Source organism: Physeter macrocephalus, chromosome 18 (genome assembly GCF_002837175.3).
Source record: "Physeter macrocephalus isolate SW-GA chromosome 18, ASM283717v5, whole genome shotgun sequence".
In the NCBI taxonomy this organism is placed as follows: Eukaryota; Metazoa; Chordata; class Mammalia; order Artiodactyla; family Physeteridae; genus Physeter; species Physeter macrocephalus.
Window position 1 is genome coordinate 83,476,172 of NC_041231.1, and position 17,777 is coordinate 83,493,948.

At 45.3% G+C, this 17,777-nt stretch overlaps 1 long non-coding RNA gene across 1 annotated transcript; it reads left to right on the top strand.

The window, feature by feature from the left end:
• The first annotated feature begins 4,038 nt into the window (after positions 1-4,038).
• Positions 4,039-17,777, top strand: LOC114484262 (uncharacterized). The gene is made up of 3 exons (XR_003676938.2): positions 4,039-4,146; positions 4,663-4,839; positions 15,897-17,777. It is a non-coding gene; the product is annotated as an uncharacterized lncRNA (long non-coding RNA).

Below are 17,777 nucleotides of genomic sequence, written 5' to 3' on the forward strand. Positions count from 1 at the left end.
TCTGACAATTATTCCATGAATGACTTTGGCGGGGGAGGGGCGGGGCCGGAAATCAATTTAAACTCTTAGGACTCCATTTCCTTACTACGAAATGAGAAGTCTGGACTAGGTGATCTCCCCTTAAAATGAACATCTATGGGCAGATGCCTCAAAGCAAACTTCCCCCAGTCAACTCCACCCACTGCTGAATGAAATTCAAACCGGTCCCTCCTTTCATTGCGCTGCTGTTTACCCACTCAAATACGAGTGAAACAAACTAAGATCCCCTTCGGGATATCTTACAGCAAATAAGCTACCTCACTTTTTTTTTTTTGCGGCACGCGGGCCTCTCACCGCTGTGGCCTCTCCCGTTGCGGAGCACAGGCTCCGGACGCGCAGGCCCACCGGCCGTGGCTCACGGGCCCAGCTGCTCCGAGGCACGTGGGATCCTCGCGGACCGGGTCACGAACCCGTATCCCCTGCATCGGCAGGCGGACTCTCAACCACTGCGCCACCAGGGAAGCCCAAGCTACCTCATTTAATCCTCCCAGTAAGGGAGGTAGTTCACTTATTACCACTAGTTTGCAGATGAGGAAGCTGAGGTGAGAATCAGTGATTTCTGGCAATCACACAGAACGTAGCAAAGTCCTACCTTCCAGTTCTGAAGAAACCAAACCATCTTGGAAATGAGAAAGTTAGCGGAACTTTTTGCTCACGCTACCTTAAGGTGTGTCCAGCTCCACCGCGCTGGTAACTGTCAACCGTTTGGTTGAAACCGTGATAACAAACCAGAGCACGTGATATTGTGATCTGATTCATGCAAGCCAGCACATGGGGCCGTAAATGCCTCTAAGTGAAATTTGACAGTTTGAGCACATTTTCAAGTGACTAATTCCTGAAGGGCAGAAATGGTGTCTAAATTTTGAAACCTTCACCTCCAAGTGGCTCTGCCCTGAGTGTGCCCTGCACATCCTTGTTGATTTGTTTCTCCCATATCAGGGTGGGTCTCTGCTTGACAACTGGGGTCCACATTTAGCCAAGCAGCTGCCCATTGGCGTCTAAAGCCTCCGATTCATAGTTCTGGCAGCATCTCAAAGGATTTATTCTTCTCGTCCCATGATTTCATTATTATTATTATCGCCCTTATGAAATGCCATAGCTGAGCCCACTACAAAGCGTGAAGCCCATGTTTAACATGGAACAGTCTGTTCTCTGCATCCCCCCACCAGTGAGGGATTTTCCCCCAGTTTCTGCTCACTTTTGGAGGGCTCTAAGAAGTGGCCTGCAGCCATGCAGAGGTCAACCCGATGAGTCTCTCCACCACCACTGCTCTGTCCCAGGGTCACCCTGGTGGGGAAAAGGCCTTTCAAGGGACTCTTTACCAACAGAAGCCAATTTACAATGTGATACAAAGAGCACAGAGCTGATCCGGGGATGTCAGTTTTGTGAATGAGGGCAAGTCTCTTTGCCAACCTGGGCCTTGGATTTCTCATATTTTCTTTTTTTATAAATTGAAGTATAGTTAATTTACAATGTTTTGTTACTTTCAAGTATACAGCAAAGTGATTCGGATATATATGTATACACACATATACATACATATATATATTCTTTTTCAGATTCTTTTGCAATATAGGTTATCACAAGATACTGAGTACAGTTCCCTGTGCTATAGGATTCCTCATATATTAAATGAGGTAACCAAGTGAGATTATTTTGAAGATTAATCTTGAGGATAATTTTGCTCAGATGGCTCTAGTTTTACCTTTTTCCTGGATTCTGGAGATTTCCATGAGGAAGAGCACCTCACCGGCAAAGATCTCAGGAGAAGAGCCTCCCCACTCCTCACTCCCGTTAAAAACCAACCTGGTTTATATGACTGAATCACTGGCTGTACACCAGAAACTAACACAACACTGTATATCAACTATACTCCAATAAAAATAAATAAATAAATAAATAAATTTTAAAAACCAACCTGGTTTAAAGGAGACTTTAGGGAAAACAAAAAGTAGCTCTTTATCAGGGAAATCAGAATTCCTCACTAAAATGTACTAAGGTTAAATAAATAAATAAATATAAACAAACAAACAAACAAATAAATAAATAAATTTATCAGGAGTCCAAAGATTTGGATTTCAGGCCAGCTTTTTCAGTAGCTAGCCAGGTAGCCCTCAGCAAAGGCCCCTCTTTGCTCTGTGCCTCTGATGGCTCATCCTCCAAGTCCAAATATCTATACTTCTCTGACTTACCTACTCCAAATAGTCTTTGAGGCCCACAAGAAAATGTGGCTTGAAAATGTGAAGTATAACCCTCTATCCAGGGTTATACTTGAAACCCTGAAATTAAGGTCACTTCCCTCCTTTGACCCTAGATAAATCTCAGAAGAGCTAAAAGATTGATGCAATGTTAAAAAGATGCTTACCTCCCATCAGTAGGGTGGCTGGTGGGTTTATATTTTGTTGGAGAGTTTTAGCAAACCTCTTTATCCAGTTAGATTTACAAGCATTCTTAGGAGCCCACTGTATGCCTTACATTGTGCTGGAGATGAGAAGAAATCAAAATAAGAATAAACTTGACCTTGAGGAGTTTACAGCCTTGTAAATTCAAGACTTGCACACATACAAAAAAAAAAAAGTTGTGAAACAAAATTTAAAACAGTATAATGACACATTAAACTGTATATAAGCCTATAACAAATGCATAGTCCAGCCAAATTGGGATCTGAGCCTTCAGCAAGGGGAAAGATTGGTGTTAACTAGAGTTTGGGGCAGGCTCGTGAAGGAGACAGAACTGGAGACAGACTGGAAATGAGTAAGAGAGCAGTCTTCTACATTTATAACAGTAGACCTTCAATACCAAATGCCAGAATTAAATAAGAAACAGAATTTTAATATTTACAGTTTGGAGAGAAATGTTTATTTCTCTCTATATTCAATAACAACAAATTTCAGACCATGGTTTTTCAGATGTTAATTCTCAAAGAATCCATATATATTTAAGTTGTAGAAATCATAACACTATAGCAATTATTCTTTTTTCCTTTTAAAATTAAGGGACCTATAAGGTGTGGGCTAAAGGAACTTTTTTAAAAATTGAGATCTCCTACTATGAGTATATTTGTTCTGTGTCCAAGACTGCCCCCAGGCTGACCCCTTACAAAGCACTGGATCTGGCCACTGGTTAATTAGGACTTTCTGAGCACACTCTGTACATTCCTGCTTCCATGCCTTTGCTCAAGCGCTTGCCCATCTGGGAAAACCCTTCCCTCACCTCTCCAGGTATGTCAGCCCTCCCTACCTTCAGGACCCAGGTGAAACCCAACATCCTCCAGGAAGCGTTCACAACCGGGTCCCTCATTCATCAATCCCTGTTTCTGAATGCCGATAGCACTTATTTTCTGTACTATCAGTTTGCCATTATCATATTCTTTTCTGTGTGTGTATATTTTTCCAGATACAGGTCCTATCCCCAAAAGAACCTTAGGTCTCTCAGGTCAGGAAACATAGACGCTTGTTTGTAATACCAGTGCTTTCTACTGAATACGTTACACCGCGATTCGGCAAGCACGACTACTGAGTATAGATGAATGAGCGTCTCGTCAAGTCCCCAGCTAGCCGCATTTTCCTAAGTCCACTACTAACACCCTCCCATTTGAAAAGTGGCCAAAATCCATTAGAGACAAGCTAAAAGGACTGTATCTGAGGTGGCCTATATCGACATCACCCAAAAGAAACCTAGTGTTGAGAGATGGAGATTCATTCACTTCAAAAAATTTCTGTTCTTAGTCTTTAAAATAATAGATGCATCATTTCAGTGTATTCCATAAACGGAAGCATGACTATAGATTGGTCTATCTGAGAAAGGATTTAGCAACGGGCATTTCTCCTTGCGAAGGGACAGCTGAAGAGGTGTCATTTAACAGCTTTCAGAGGCCCGTCACTTCAGTGATTGAGACGGACAGAAGGTATGGACATGACCAAGGCCCTTAAAAGACACAAACAGGTGGGAGAGCATGCTGGGGGCGGGCGGAGGGCTGGAGGGTACAAAAGGAGGAGGCTGGCCTTTCGAGAGCAGAGACAGAGAAGGCAGAGGGCGAGGCTGCCCCGGGAACAAGAGGAGAGGGGGCAGCAGAGGAGGTCCCATCTAGGCAGGACACAATGCGAGGTAAAGCTAGAAAAAAGGACAGAACTAAAGGGATGAAGGACAAATGAGTGGACTGGACACAAATAGGGAGAAAAGATGGACGGTCAGGATAGGGAAATCACCCAAAGGAAAGATGAAGAGGATTTCTCTGTGTGTGATTACAAGGATAGCGATGAAAAAGATACGAGTGAAAAGAAAGGAAGGAAACAGGAAAAGGGAAGTAGTAAGGAGACAAAATAAGTAATAAGTGCATAGGACAGGCTAAGTGGTTAGAAAGTCACCAGGCGGTTAGGCTGACTGGGAGAAGCACCCTAGCCAGACCCAAAAGGTCTCCATCAGAAAGACGGAGGCAGGCAATTTAAGCAGCTAGCTCCTGAGGTAAAAATGAAAAAAAAAAAAAAAACAACAAGATGGAAAAGGTGAAAAGCAGGAGAGGGAAAACCCAGAGGAGACACTGGCCTAGAAACCTTTTTAACTTTCTGTAAAATCTTCAAGGCCCCAAACTAGGCCAAGATTCTGACTGACATTTCTCACCAGCTGCTGTTTCCTTGAGAGAATTCTGACAGCAAGGCATAGAAATGCAAGCCAACACTGCTAGCTCTGGAGGAAAAAAAAAAAAAAAAAAAAATCCACGCTCTAAACACCTCCACGGGGCCGAAGCCTGCCAGGGAAGAAGGCACACAGAGGAGGGACCCGCCGGCAACTTTTCCCCAGGTATGTACTGGGCTGTTCCCACGTGGGGCTTTCTCCTCTGACTGTCCTCTGGCCGTTCCTGCCTTGCCCATCTGTCTTTCTCTCTTTGTGCATTTTGGGGAAGCCCTGCGGGCAGCCTGCTTCTGTCATCTGAAGCCAGCTCCGCAGTGTCTACAGAAGCAGGTGAAGCTTCACGTCTGCATCCCACATGGGCAGGGGAGCATCGCTGGGAACCAGCTCCATCAGGCAGAGCTAGGCAAGGGGAAGTGGATGAGAGAAATCACCCCAGTCCGCGTGACTGGTGTGTGGGAATGACTTGTCGGCTGGTCCTGACAGCGAACTTGATTCTGTGTGCTGGGGCTTGAGGCAAAAGCAACGGAGAAGGAGGAGGGTGGGTCTAAAAGACAGAGGGACGATGAAGAGGGGAGAGATTTCACAGTCGCCTAGGGGCTGGTCCATGACCTAAAGAAGAGCTAGGGTTTGGGGAGTGAGGGATGAGACTTGGACAGCACTTGACCTTGAACTTTCAGCTTGCCTTTTCAGTGCCTTGGTTAAATATTTTGAATGCATGTTGAAATTTTCTTCAAAGCAAAACAAAGGAATTTATTTCTAATCTGTCATTTATCTCAAATAATTGCTGAATGGCAGTAGTTTCTTCTGATGACCCCCACAGACGTCCCCACTAAGACAATGTGAAATGTTACATCTTTTTTAAAAACTAAGAAACGAAGTCCCTGAGCAATGTATTTCTTTGGAAAACTAGGACAAGAACCAGATTCTCTAATGTGTTCCCTGGATCTTAAGCATTTCTTAATCCTCACTCAATCTAATAGGTGCCCTTTAAAAAAAAAAAAAAAAAAAACGTAAAAGATTTTGGAGCTAAAGAGTTTTATCAATATTCTGTATTATTGTGTTATATTATCATTATGATCCCTCTGCAAATACGATATGAGGTCATGTGAGTCAGTGGACCCTCTACTGAGCTACCTTCTCAAGAAAAACATTCACCTCATTTTATATCCATTCTTCCTCAAACCCCATTTGAAGTTTACTGGTAAGATTAGAAGCCAAAGGGATGGTCTCCAGTTGTGTACAACCCCTCAAGCTGAAAACTCTTAGTAACTTCACAGACCGGGCTCCTCTCTTTGAAGTGTTGCCCGTCTGTCTGCACCCTCATTGGTGAAAGCTCCTACAACTGCACCCCTGAACAGAGCTCACAGCTTTCTGGCTTCTGTGTGGCTTTACTCCTTTTCCTCACCTCCTCATTTTAAGGAAGCTCAGAAATGTAAGGGCCGGTTCCTTGCCCTTGAATTGTTCAGCGTCAGAAACCTTGAACCACAGCAATGGTTCTCCAAGTGTGGCCCCCAGACCAGCAGCATCAAAATCACCTGGGAACTTGTTAGAAATGCCAAGTCTTGATCCCACTCCAGACCTACTGAATCAGACACTCCAGAGGTGGGGCTGGCATTCTGTGCTTTAGCCTGCCCTCCAGGGAACTTTGATACACCAAATTCGAAGGTTAAGGTTTTTTCGAAGTGCCGTTTCCTTTAACACAGAGCTCAGATCTCCTTACAGGTGGGACTCTGGTTGCCTCCAGGGCTGTCCCTTCTAAAAGAGACCCTTCCACAAACAACCACCTCTGGGTCAGTGTCTTGTGTCCTTCATCGGCAAAATAGGAATATTTAATAAAAGTTGCTTGTTACAGCACTGAGAACAATGCCTGCGCACAGTAAGTATAGCAGTGGTGGTGGTTTTATCTGCTGTACCCTCACTGTGCAAAAGGCCTTCACTTAGTGATGTGGGAAAGCAAAAACAAAGCAGTCAGGTCCCAGCCCTCTTTTTGAGGAAATGTGTGCATTACAGGTACCCAAGGATTCCAACAGCAGGGTAAGATGTGACATGTGCCCAAGGACAGGTTAAAAACAATAGAAACAAAGAAGAGGAAGAGGGGCAACTGGGAGAAAACTTTGTAGAGAAAGTGTCTTTTGAACTGAGACTTAAAAGAGAACTTTTAACTAGTGAAGATGGGTAAAGGGAAAAGAACATTCCAGGTGGAAACTGAGAATAGGGAACATGGAAAAGATAAGACATCAGTGGCCGGGTGTGGACCACAGGGCCTACTCCCCTTTCGGTTACAAATATGTTAACTGTTCATGTGATGGAAAGGGATCACCCATTTGTCATCATATTTGCAGAAATTCTTCCTTTAATCCAAACTAAATAATTCTCCTCAGACTGCTGTGAAATGAGTCCTTTCCAGTATTAATGACTTCGTTGCTTTACTATCCACATCTCTCTTTCTTGTTTATTATTAGGTCAATATTTTTCAAATTCTTCTGCCCGCCTGCAATGGGATACATTGGGAATAGTTGCAAAAATGCAGATTCCAGAGTCCCGGCCCACATGGCTTCTCCCAGCAGCTTTGAGGGCCAGTCGGAAGAATCTGCATTTTGACAAACTCCCTTGAGATTCTAACGTTCACTCAAGTTTGAAAGCAGCTCTCCCAGATCTGTTCTTTCCCAAATTGGCTGAGCATAGAAATCACCTACGAGTGCTTGTTAAAAATGTGGATACCCGGCCATTCCCATGGAGATTCCAATTCTGTGGCTTCTGGGATGTAGAGAACAGGGGTTTAATAAGCACCTCTGTGGCACTAGGATCAGGTTAGGTTGGGATATACAGCGTATTAAATGAACGTGTGTTTTGGGTTAGAGAGGTCCTTCAAGTCCTAGGTTAGACATTTATCAGCTGTGTGATTTGGCTGAGTTTCTTAACCGCTCTATGCCTCCAAATTATCTAATCTGCTGGAGTCCGTTTCATCCTGTGTAATGAAAGGTACTTCACAGGATGGCTGGAAGCATCAATAAGTAAATGGCTTAGTATAATGTTGGCTCTCTCTCATCGCCTTGCCCCAGCCTCCCAAGTCAGGGCTCAGCCCTCCAGCTCTGAGGAGAAACAGGGCAAGAACAACAGTGATGGTAAAATGCCACCAAAACTCATCTCTTCCGAGAAAGGTGGCAGGGTGCCCACAGGGAGAGAAGACGGGCTTTTGGAGCTGGCCTTGCTCTTAGCTGCCCCTGGGAAGTTAAAATGCGACTCATGCCCGTGCTGGAATCAACATTCAGAACTGGGCAGTCCTCTAAAAATAGCAAGATGTCTGGCTGAGTCTTTGGAAAAATAAGGTTCTATCCCAACACGTTACCCAGGCTTGCCTTAAAAGGAGGGGCCACTGCTTTATTTTCTACCTCCTCAGCCAGATGATGGTAAGCCCCAGATAATTTGGCTTGTGCCTCGGTGAACTCCAGAACAGCTTCTGTTTCATGGACAGCTACCAAGAACACCAGCAGTCATACTGTTACAGAAGGTCACAAGTGCTCAGATTCCTGGGTGGGTGCGTCTGTGTGGACCACTCCTCCTGCAGACACTAGAAGGCTCCTAATCTCCATAAAAGCATGAAATTTTGGTTACATTTTAAGAAACGATTATCAGGCCATTCGATGGGGCAGAGAACGGATAGGGAAAACTAAGATGTCTATATTCGAAATTCAGAGAGTGAGATGGGGTGATTTTCCTTCAGCCTTGCTTTCCTCTCCTCATCCAGCAAAGGGCTGACTAACTAAGGTCGGCTCTGTCATCAGAGGGTGAGGCCTTGTGGTCAATGAGGGGATAGTCTGAGCATCTCACCATTTATATCTTTCCCTAAAGGTCCTGACAATGAGACTGGAGCCCTGGATATTCAGAACCTCTATCGATTCTTGTCAGAAATGAGACTGACGAATTCTTTTCCTTAACAAATCTTTTTCAAACATATGAAATTATTAAAAATCGGGGTTTTTAAAAAAGGGAAACCAAAATTGTGAAAGAAATATTTTTGAAAATATTTAAGCTTTCCCAAATATCTTAGAATCACCCCTTGTACAGCTGTCACGTGAATGAAACTCTTTAAAGTAGGTCGAATATAAGGACCTCCATGGTGTGGGTAGTTTCAGTTGCTGTATTAATTAATAATAATTAATATTAAGTATATATTAAATAATAGTAACAAGAGTGACAGAGACCATTTATTAGACTTCTAATAGTGTTTCATGGCACTTCACATGAATCTATCTCATTGAAGCCTCCTGTTGAATAAGTATTATTATAGTCACTTTACAGGTGAGGAAACAGGCTCAGAGAGGTTAAGTAGCTTGCTCAGGGTCACAGAGCCAGAATGCACAGATGGCCAAGCCATGCTCTTCCTCCCTATACCCCTCTGCCGCCAATAATCTTCGTGATTACATTGTCTATCATTCAGACCTCTCCCTGTCTTAACCCGTCCTTGATTTTTCCCAAACCCAAGAGTCTTTCTGAGGACCGTTCATGGGAGATCACCATCCTCACTTGCCTGTCATGTTGTATCTGAGACATTTATGTTCAAATACTGCTTGGTGAAAGAAATAGGAAAGAACTATAATTTCTGCTTATGCTGTGGATGCTACCTTAACCGTTACTTAAGTTCTGAGTGCTTTTAAATGGAACTTAATTCTCAAGAACAAGGGAAATTTAAGGCTTCTGATCAACTGTCTGACTACAGGACAGAAGCAGGGAAAAATAAATCTTGTTTTCAATAACATGTTGAGTGACATTTTATATGGCCATCAACCTGTTCTCCTAAGAAACTCAAGACTCTCCACATGTGTTATCTCATTAATCTTTAACCCACCCTGTGATGGGCAGATAGGGTTACACAACCACTACAGGAATGAGGGAGAGAAGGGTAGTGATTTCACCAACATCACAGAGCACACCCATGGCCACTTAACACACCATACCTCCCCATCCTTCCTACTAACACCACCAGCCAGAGTCACAGGACACTGCTGTACCAATGTCCCTTGCCCTGTGCAAAACTCAGAGAAAGTTGTCTTTCTAGTCCCATCCTAGATTTTTTCCTCTCACTTATGCCTGGTCTGAAATGTTTTGATTTTACTGCAGCTGTCTGTTTTGTTTTGTTTTTCCAGCCTTCCTTTCACTTCGTTTCCTCATCTGTTCCATGAATTTCCTTCCTAGCATCTTAAGTTAGATGACGTGGGAAAGTAAGATGAGACTCAAAACAATCAAGTAATTAGTTACTAAAAGTTTATTGTTGGTTTTCTAATGCATATTTTGAAGTGAACTTTTATGTAATCTTTTGACCACATGAGGCTGGGCTTGACAAAAGGACACAATAATTCACACCCAAATGCTGGGGACAGTCTCACGGGAGGGTTAGCACGGTCTTGGTTATCTCACATCATTTCTCGGGAAATCGATTTCTTTTGTATCCTTACGTGAATTAATCACCTTCCGGACCTCAGCTGGCTTATGAATGGTGGGTCCCTTAGAGCTGGCTCTTTCTACTTCTTGGGACCAAAAAACTTAGTCCCTCTCATCTGTGCAAACCTGAAACTCACACTTTGGAGATCTTGATGTGACAGATTTAACGGGTTAAAATGAACCTGTACTCAGCTCTAAGTTCTCTGGTTCACTGGAGAAGATGAGACATTTTAATCTTCTCAAGGGCACAGCTACATCTTCTCCTTGGCCCCTCTGCTTCTCCTCCCCACCAGCCCCTGTTTTTGATGGACCACCGCCCCCAAGTTTGGGGGCAGAAGATCAACCCCACATTCTCACTCATACTAAGCCTGCACTTGACTATGCGGGACAAATGTGTTTTCACAGCAGAAGCTGATACATAGCCCTTGGATTGGATTAAATGAGTTATTGGATGATTCCTGAGGTCAGCCAGAAAGACTTTGACTTGGGTGCCTAGGACATTTTCCTATTTTCCTGAAAAAAAGTGTGATTCATAAGCCACCACTATCACCAACACCTCAGAGGCAGAGCTGCAGAAGAATAAATGTTCACAGAGTATAAAACCCATAGACATTTTCTTCCCTTGCTTCCCTCTGAAGTCTCACCTTCCAAGCCTATCTCCATGGGTTGATCCAAGACTGTTCCTCCAACCTGATTAGTTTTTTTTTTTTAAAGGATTACCGTTTACGTATATGTAAACCAATCCATTTCTACGACACTGATCTGTAAAACCAGATAAAAGTAATGGCCATTTCATAGAGCAGAGAGGATTCAAGGAATTTGTCAAAGCACCAAAAATCATCCCTGCCATGCTTGAAAGAAATTTTGTTCTTATTTTTATTACTTTTATTGTATGTCATTGACTGCCCTTGTCAGTGCTGTAAGTCCCAAACCTTCTATGGGGCACAGTTCTTCCCTTGGCTTCCTCCCTGCTTCCTGGCAGAGTATCAGATCCTCTGAAGCTGAAAACCCCATCTCCCTCCAGCCAGGGGTGGCCTGTCCAGACCCCGGGTGGCTCCCCAAGTGCCAGCGTCCCTCACTTCTCTGAGGCTCGGGCCTCACAGATCATAGGGCTGGTGATGGGGAAGGAGGAGCAGAAACCGAACAAAAGGATCCTTCCCACAGTGAACAATGGTGCTTGGAATGCTGCGTGGCAGCTGCTGCCCATCAACTGCGCCCAGGACAGCCATACAGCAGGACGCACGGGAGAGCCTGGCGTGTTCTAAGCCAGGGTAGTTCACTGTGCACGTGCGGAGTAACTGTCGAATGCTCTCTCTCTCCTTTCTTCTTTCTCTCTCTTTTTTTTTTAATTTTCCTTCATGGGATTCCAAACATTAAAAAAGAATCATATATTGAGCTGTACAAAGCCAAGGCAAATTAATGAATAGTATTAATAATAATACAAGTTTCGATGCATTGCAACTGCACCAAAATAAGCCAGAGGAACTTGGGTGCCATTTATTTCTGAACAGACAGTAGGGGAAGGACTGGACCACCCCGCTCCCCAAAGCACCACCAGGCCTCACAACAGGATGGTTAGGCAGGGAATGATGGGACGGATGGCCTGAGGTCCTGGGAGCTTTCCCACCTAGAGGAGGAGGAGAGTGGGAGGGGCCCACATCTGAGATGCGGGGCTGCATCTGGACGATGGAGGAAGCCAGGCGGGGGCCAAGACTGCTTCCCGAGGCCACATGCTTCTTTATATCCCCATACGGATTACTTTGCTATGGAATGTAAGGAAGTGTGTGGTTTCGGCGAGCGCCTCTCTGCGGCCCCATGGTCCCACCCAGAGCACCTGGTCCCCCTCTTCCTCATCCGGCCTTGCGCCTACGGGCATCCCTCACCGAGGAAGCGAGAGGCTCCGAATCCCGCCTGGGGTCCCCCCGCCCCCCGCCCCCTTCTCTCCCTTCCGAGGTTTCACCCTCTGCCCAAGGGTCAGGAACACTGATTGCAGTCGCCGAGACCCCTCTGTGGCCAGCCTCCCAGACCTAGCTCCTCATGCAGGGAGAGGCCACGTCACCTGAAGTTTTGTCACAAGATCAGCCCTCGCCCTCCAAGCTCCTTCCTTCTGTCCGTTTGCTCCTGAAATGAGATGTTTCTACCAACCAAACTGAACCGTGGTGTCTTCAGTGTCTTCATACCTGGCTGTATCACTTTCTTTCATAATCATCGGTGTCTAGGGCAGTTCGTGCATCTCCAAGGGCTCTCTTTGCAGGTGCTGTGAGGCTTAGGCGACTGCAGCCTAGTCACACAGCCAGTCCCCTGACCCTGCTCTGCCATCTTTTCCTCTTCATGTCACAACCCCATCGCCAAGCGGTGCTGGATGAGCCTGTTTGTGGCAAAGGTCTGAGGCGCTAAAAGAGTGATTCACTCGTCCAATTAGCTCAGTTCCTTTCTCTCCTCTTCCCTGAACCCCTGTGTTCCCAGCCCTGACGTAAAGGGCCTGAGCCCACACCAGGAAGGAGTTGGACGTATGGAGGGAAACCCCTAGCATGAGGGGAGGCTGCGGTCCCCCAAGGCTCAGGCCATCAGCTACCCCAGCTCTGAGAAAGGTCTCCTTCCCTCACTGACGCCCAGCCCCAGGAGGGCTTCCTGTATCCCACAGCTCTGCTTCCTTCTTGTTAGGCGAGTGTGTGTGACACGACGGCTGGGACCACACTAAATTTATCCTACGAGTTCTCAAGCAGAACCACCAGAGGAAACACCACAGGAGTGGAAGGATATGTGCTGAGACGCACAGGGAGGGGCTGTAAAATGGCACTGAGAAGCAAGCAGAACGAGGACCCGGGATGAGAAGAAAAGGGAAGAATGAAGGGAGGGTCCGCCACGTTTACACAGCAGACGGCAGGTGAAGGCTGAGTGACCAGCGACGAAGAATGCCACCCCCGGTGGGGGACAGCACCCAGAGCACAAGACGCTGGACCTCTCTCCGGGCCGCAGCCACACAGGTGACATCAGCCCTACCTCTTCCAGACACCAGGCCGTTGACTAACATCCTTCAAGGGCAGCCTTGGACTCCTTGAAAACCGGGGAAAACTTAGAAGAATGTGGGCGAATTATAAAGATGGGGCAGCTACAGAGACCTACAGCTTTAGACCAGCAGTTCTCAACTGGAGGTGTTTTTGCCCCTCAGGGCACATCTGGCAATGTCAAGGGACATTCCTGGTTGTCACAACTGGGGGGTTCTGTTGGCATCAAGTGGGCACAGATCAGAGATGCTGCCAAACACCCTACAATGCACAGGAAAGCGCCCACGACAGAGACTTATCTGCATGTCAATATGCCGAGGTTGAGGAACCCTTGCTTTGGATAGTAGTGCTATGAATGAGTAACGTCTCCGACACGGGCATATTATGGTATATTGTCTCCCAAAGAAAAGTATTGCCCTTCTTTTACAAGCGTTGCTTTGTCTTTGAGCCTGTAAAATGGGCAGACGCCTCAAAGTTGTGCTTCTTTCCAGTGACAACCCTTCCCTTTTCTGAATCACGCCTGCTCCATGATAGTTTTCCTTTTCCTTCCCTGAGGTTGAGTTCACGTCGCCTGCTCGGGAATCGGGGGCGTGATGTATGGGAGGGGCAGGACGTGAGTGAGGAAGAGGGGAGAGATGATGAAGACCAGTGTCCTGAGTTAAAGAAATTGCAACGCCAGGGGCTTGAATGATGAGCTGGACACAAGTAACTTTTTCCTCCTGGATGACCTCTGCCCCCACAGCTGCCTTCTCCCTTTTGCTCCCCAGAAGGAGCTGGAGGATGGTTGGGCTAGGACAAGGGTAGCCAGAGGAAGAGCTGGTGAGCCCTGAGCGGCAGCCACAAGCCACCTGTGTCACAGGTAGGAGGTGGAGGGTGAAGATGAGATACTCGACTGCAGAGTTACAGGATGCCGGCCGAAGAGGAGGCGGGGATTCAGGACAAGAAAGATGCTTCATTATCACTGTGCACAAACCGTTCTAGAACCCAGCCACAGTGGGCGGGGGCCCCTGCTTCCCCGCCACCACCCCCACACCTGCCACTTCTCTGGTGCCTTGTTGAGCCCTTTGGTTTCTGCGGTGTCTTATTTATTCCAGGCAGTGCTCCCAAGCTGGGGTCTACCTGGCAGAGGTCTGCTAGGCTGGGTAAACCAGTTCTCCTTTTCCCGATCAGTGGTTTCCACAATTGCAGAGACCAAATGAAAATACTTGCAGCCAAAGGAAGGGAAGAATGTGAAGGAGAGGCTGGAGTTGAGAGAGAAACTCTGGGCCTCAAAAGCAGTGGGAATTGTCCCTAGGACTTTCCCATGACCCCTGAAAGTGTCCCCTGGGCCCCTTTCCTTTGTTTTTACTAAGCCTTACAACGGGTAGGTGCAGTAGGTACACTCCCCCACTGTACAGAGGCAGAAACTGAGGTTTAACTTCCAAAAAGCAAGAGAGCCAGGGAACATCAGTGGAATCTGAACCCAGGTAAGTGTGACTCCAAGGCCACCCACTTGGCATTCCATTACACTCTCTTCAGATCAGGGAGAGGAAATAAAAGGGCAGGCAAAGCCCACTCCCAAGAGCAAATTCCCGGCATCCCTAAAAATATCCTTTCTTCTTACCTCTTCCCCGACCTGTTCAAATGCACGGTGACGATAGCCAAGCCACCTTGCTGGGGAACATCTCCTCCTTAATCAGCTCCCTGCCCCCTTGGCCGCACTTTCCCAGAAACACAGAGGAACCAGTGGGTACCTCTGCTCATCCAGTGGTTCTCAAACTTTAGCTGCATCAGAATCACCTGAAGAGCAGCTTTTACCAGATCTCAAACATCTCCCATATGTTTGGGACTGGTAAGTGTTGCTTTCCCTTTCCAAAGTCAACGTACATGTTCTTACGCACTGCACCCAGACTTCTCCTTTAACATCTACAAGGTTCAAAGATTTCCCCACATCCCTGGGGCAACCGTTCAGTCAATTCTGGCCATTTGTCAAAACCAAACAACCTCAATGTCTATCCCCTGGAGAATGACTAACAAAAATGAAGTACACTCATGTAGGAGAAAAAGATAAAATAATGAAAATTAATAAATGATAGCTGCTATGAAATCTGGCTAAATCTTACAGATATCATTTTAAGTGAAAATACCGTCACAGAAGAATACCTATGGTATGATACGATTATGTTAAAAAACAAGCAATATATTGTTTAGGAATATATGCATAAATGGCAAAAACCATAAAGAAGAACAGTTACATTGTAAGAAAAAAAGAGCTCAGAATAATAGTTACCTCTGAGGGGAAACTAAAGAGATAAATTGGGAAAAGCATTCAGAAAGCTTCAACAGTATTGGTTTCACCAATTCTTTTTCTAAGGTAAACAGTTGTTTGTGGGTATCGATTTCATCATTATGTACCATAACTTACACAGGTATTACATTCATTCTTTTATAAATATACAGTATTTGAATTAAAAATTCTAAAATTTAATTTATTTTTAAAATTATAATGTAAGATATTAAAAAAATATACATCAAAATGTTAAATTTATTTTGGAAGACTGGAGGAGGGAAAATTGTGGGTGATTTTTATTTTCCATATTCTACAATTCTATATCATGTTACCTCTCCACAGTGTTCATATCTGAAGAAAGAAGAAGGATCGAAGAAAAAAACAAAGTCATGCAACGCAAAATACAAATTATATATGTTTTTCACAAACCCTACGAGAGAATATTCTAGGAAAGGCAAGCTCTTGGGATCTGATTCATGCTAATGCCAGCTCTGTCTTTGTCACAGGCTTGGACCAGTGATGCTCGGGACATACCAAGAATCCTCACCCTAGAGGCTGCAGTCAACTCCTACAGAAGCTGCCCCCTGCTCTGGCTGGTCAAACGGAACCAAGTCCGTCTTCCTGAGAGGTTTGGTCCCCTTCAACCAGCTACAGCAGGGCTGGCAAGGCCCAGTCCTTGGAGAAACAGAAGAGATTCATCTGTGGCTGAAGTTACCTACTAACGTTTCCCTTAAGAAAGCGCCTCTGATTTTGTTATCACACTCTCATGCTTCCAGGAAGGGAGAAAAGGGGAGCCCTGGGTTCAAAAGGGAGCCAGATTTCCATGCTCAACACACAGAGCTCTGTGCCTGTGTACCCACAACTAGACCCACTCTCATGCTCTTGACACACAGAAAAGATTTTAGGATGGACTATGGTTCAGCCCTGGGCCAGGCAAGGGAAGAACATGAGCCCCAGAAGACAGGGCTCCTGCCCAAAGGGGCTGAGTCTTAGGAAAGAAATTGGACATATGAATATGGCACAATCCAATGGCATTGCGAGTCATGGCATGGCTGGTTCCAAGACATAATTGTTTTGCACAGCCCACCAAATATGTCTGGCACACTGTGTACTCTCAAGTCAGCCCAAAGATAGCTATTCACTAAGAAATTCACACGTAGCTCAGTTTCCCATCAGCAGAATGGGGATAATGAGAATCATAGTACCCCACATACGGCTTTATGTGGAATGGAATGAGAATACATGTAAAGGAGTTAGAAAGATCTCCCTCATTTTTACCTGCTGTTAAAGAAGGGATTCTGACCTGCCTTCCAATTCCTCTCTCAAAATATCTATCTTTGACAGTGTTGCTCAGGATGTGCCCAGGACTTAGCTGGGGTTACATTTGCTGATGGAATTCCAGAAGCCTGTGTTCACATGCTGTCCTCTGACACAAATGTGGTCTCCTGATGTCCAGGGACCACAAAGTCTCCATCCAAGGAAGCTTATTTTGTGCTTATCTGCACGTGCCTAGGGGGTCAGGGAGACCGCGGTTCGAATCCTCCCCTTCTCGTTTATTAGCTCTGATGTAGCCTCCCTGGGCCTCAGTTAACACTGTGTAAACCTTCATTTCCTCATCTGTAAAATGGGGACAATAATACTTAGGGCTGATTTAAGGATTTTAAAAGGTAATGTTTATCAGGAGCCACATACAAGCCCCCAAGAAATGGCAGCTGATGTTGTTTGGCTGCTGTACATAGCAACAGCTCAGAGAAAATGTTGTGTCCACGGGCACTCACAACTGGAAGGGAAAGAGCAGATTTAAAACAAAAAAATAGAAAAACAAAAAAAAAATCAATAAAACCTCATTACAGGATAATTTTATATTCCAACTATTAATTCTACTATCATGTAGCATGGCTTCATTCTGGTATGTGTTACTAGTATGTAATAAGTTTTACTAAAAAGTAAACGCTTCGTGTATGAGTCTGATCATATTACCTTCAAGAAATATCCTGCCTGGAAAGCAAGCCCTCATTTGTGAACACTGTCAAGAAGCCAGTCTGAAACCACTGAGTACGTGAAGGCCATAGTGTATGGAGTTTAGACATAGGCGCTGGAGCCAGACTGCCTGGGCTCAAATCCCAGCACCCTCACAGTGGCAGCTGTGCCACTCTGGGCAAATTGTTTGACCTCTCTGGGCCTGGGTTTCCTCATATGTAGAATGGGGATATTAGTGATAGTATCTAACCCATAAGGTTTGCATGGGAATGAAATGAAAATACATGTAAAGGTATACAACTAGTGCTGGGTGCGTAATAAACTTTTAAGGACTTTATCTTTGACACTGTACCTGAAATGTTCCTGAAACTAAGTTGGTGTTCAATAAAAATTTATTTAATAAATGA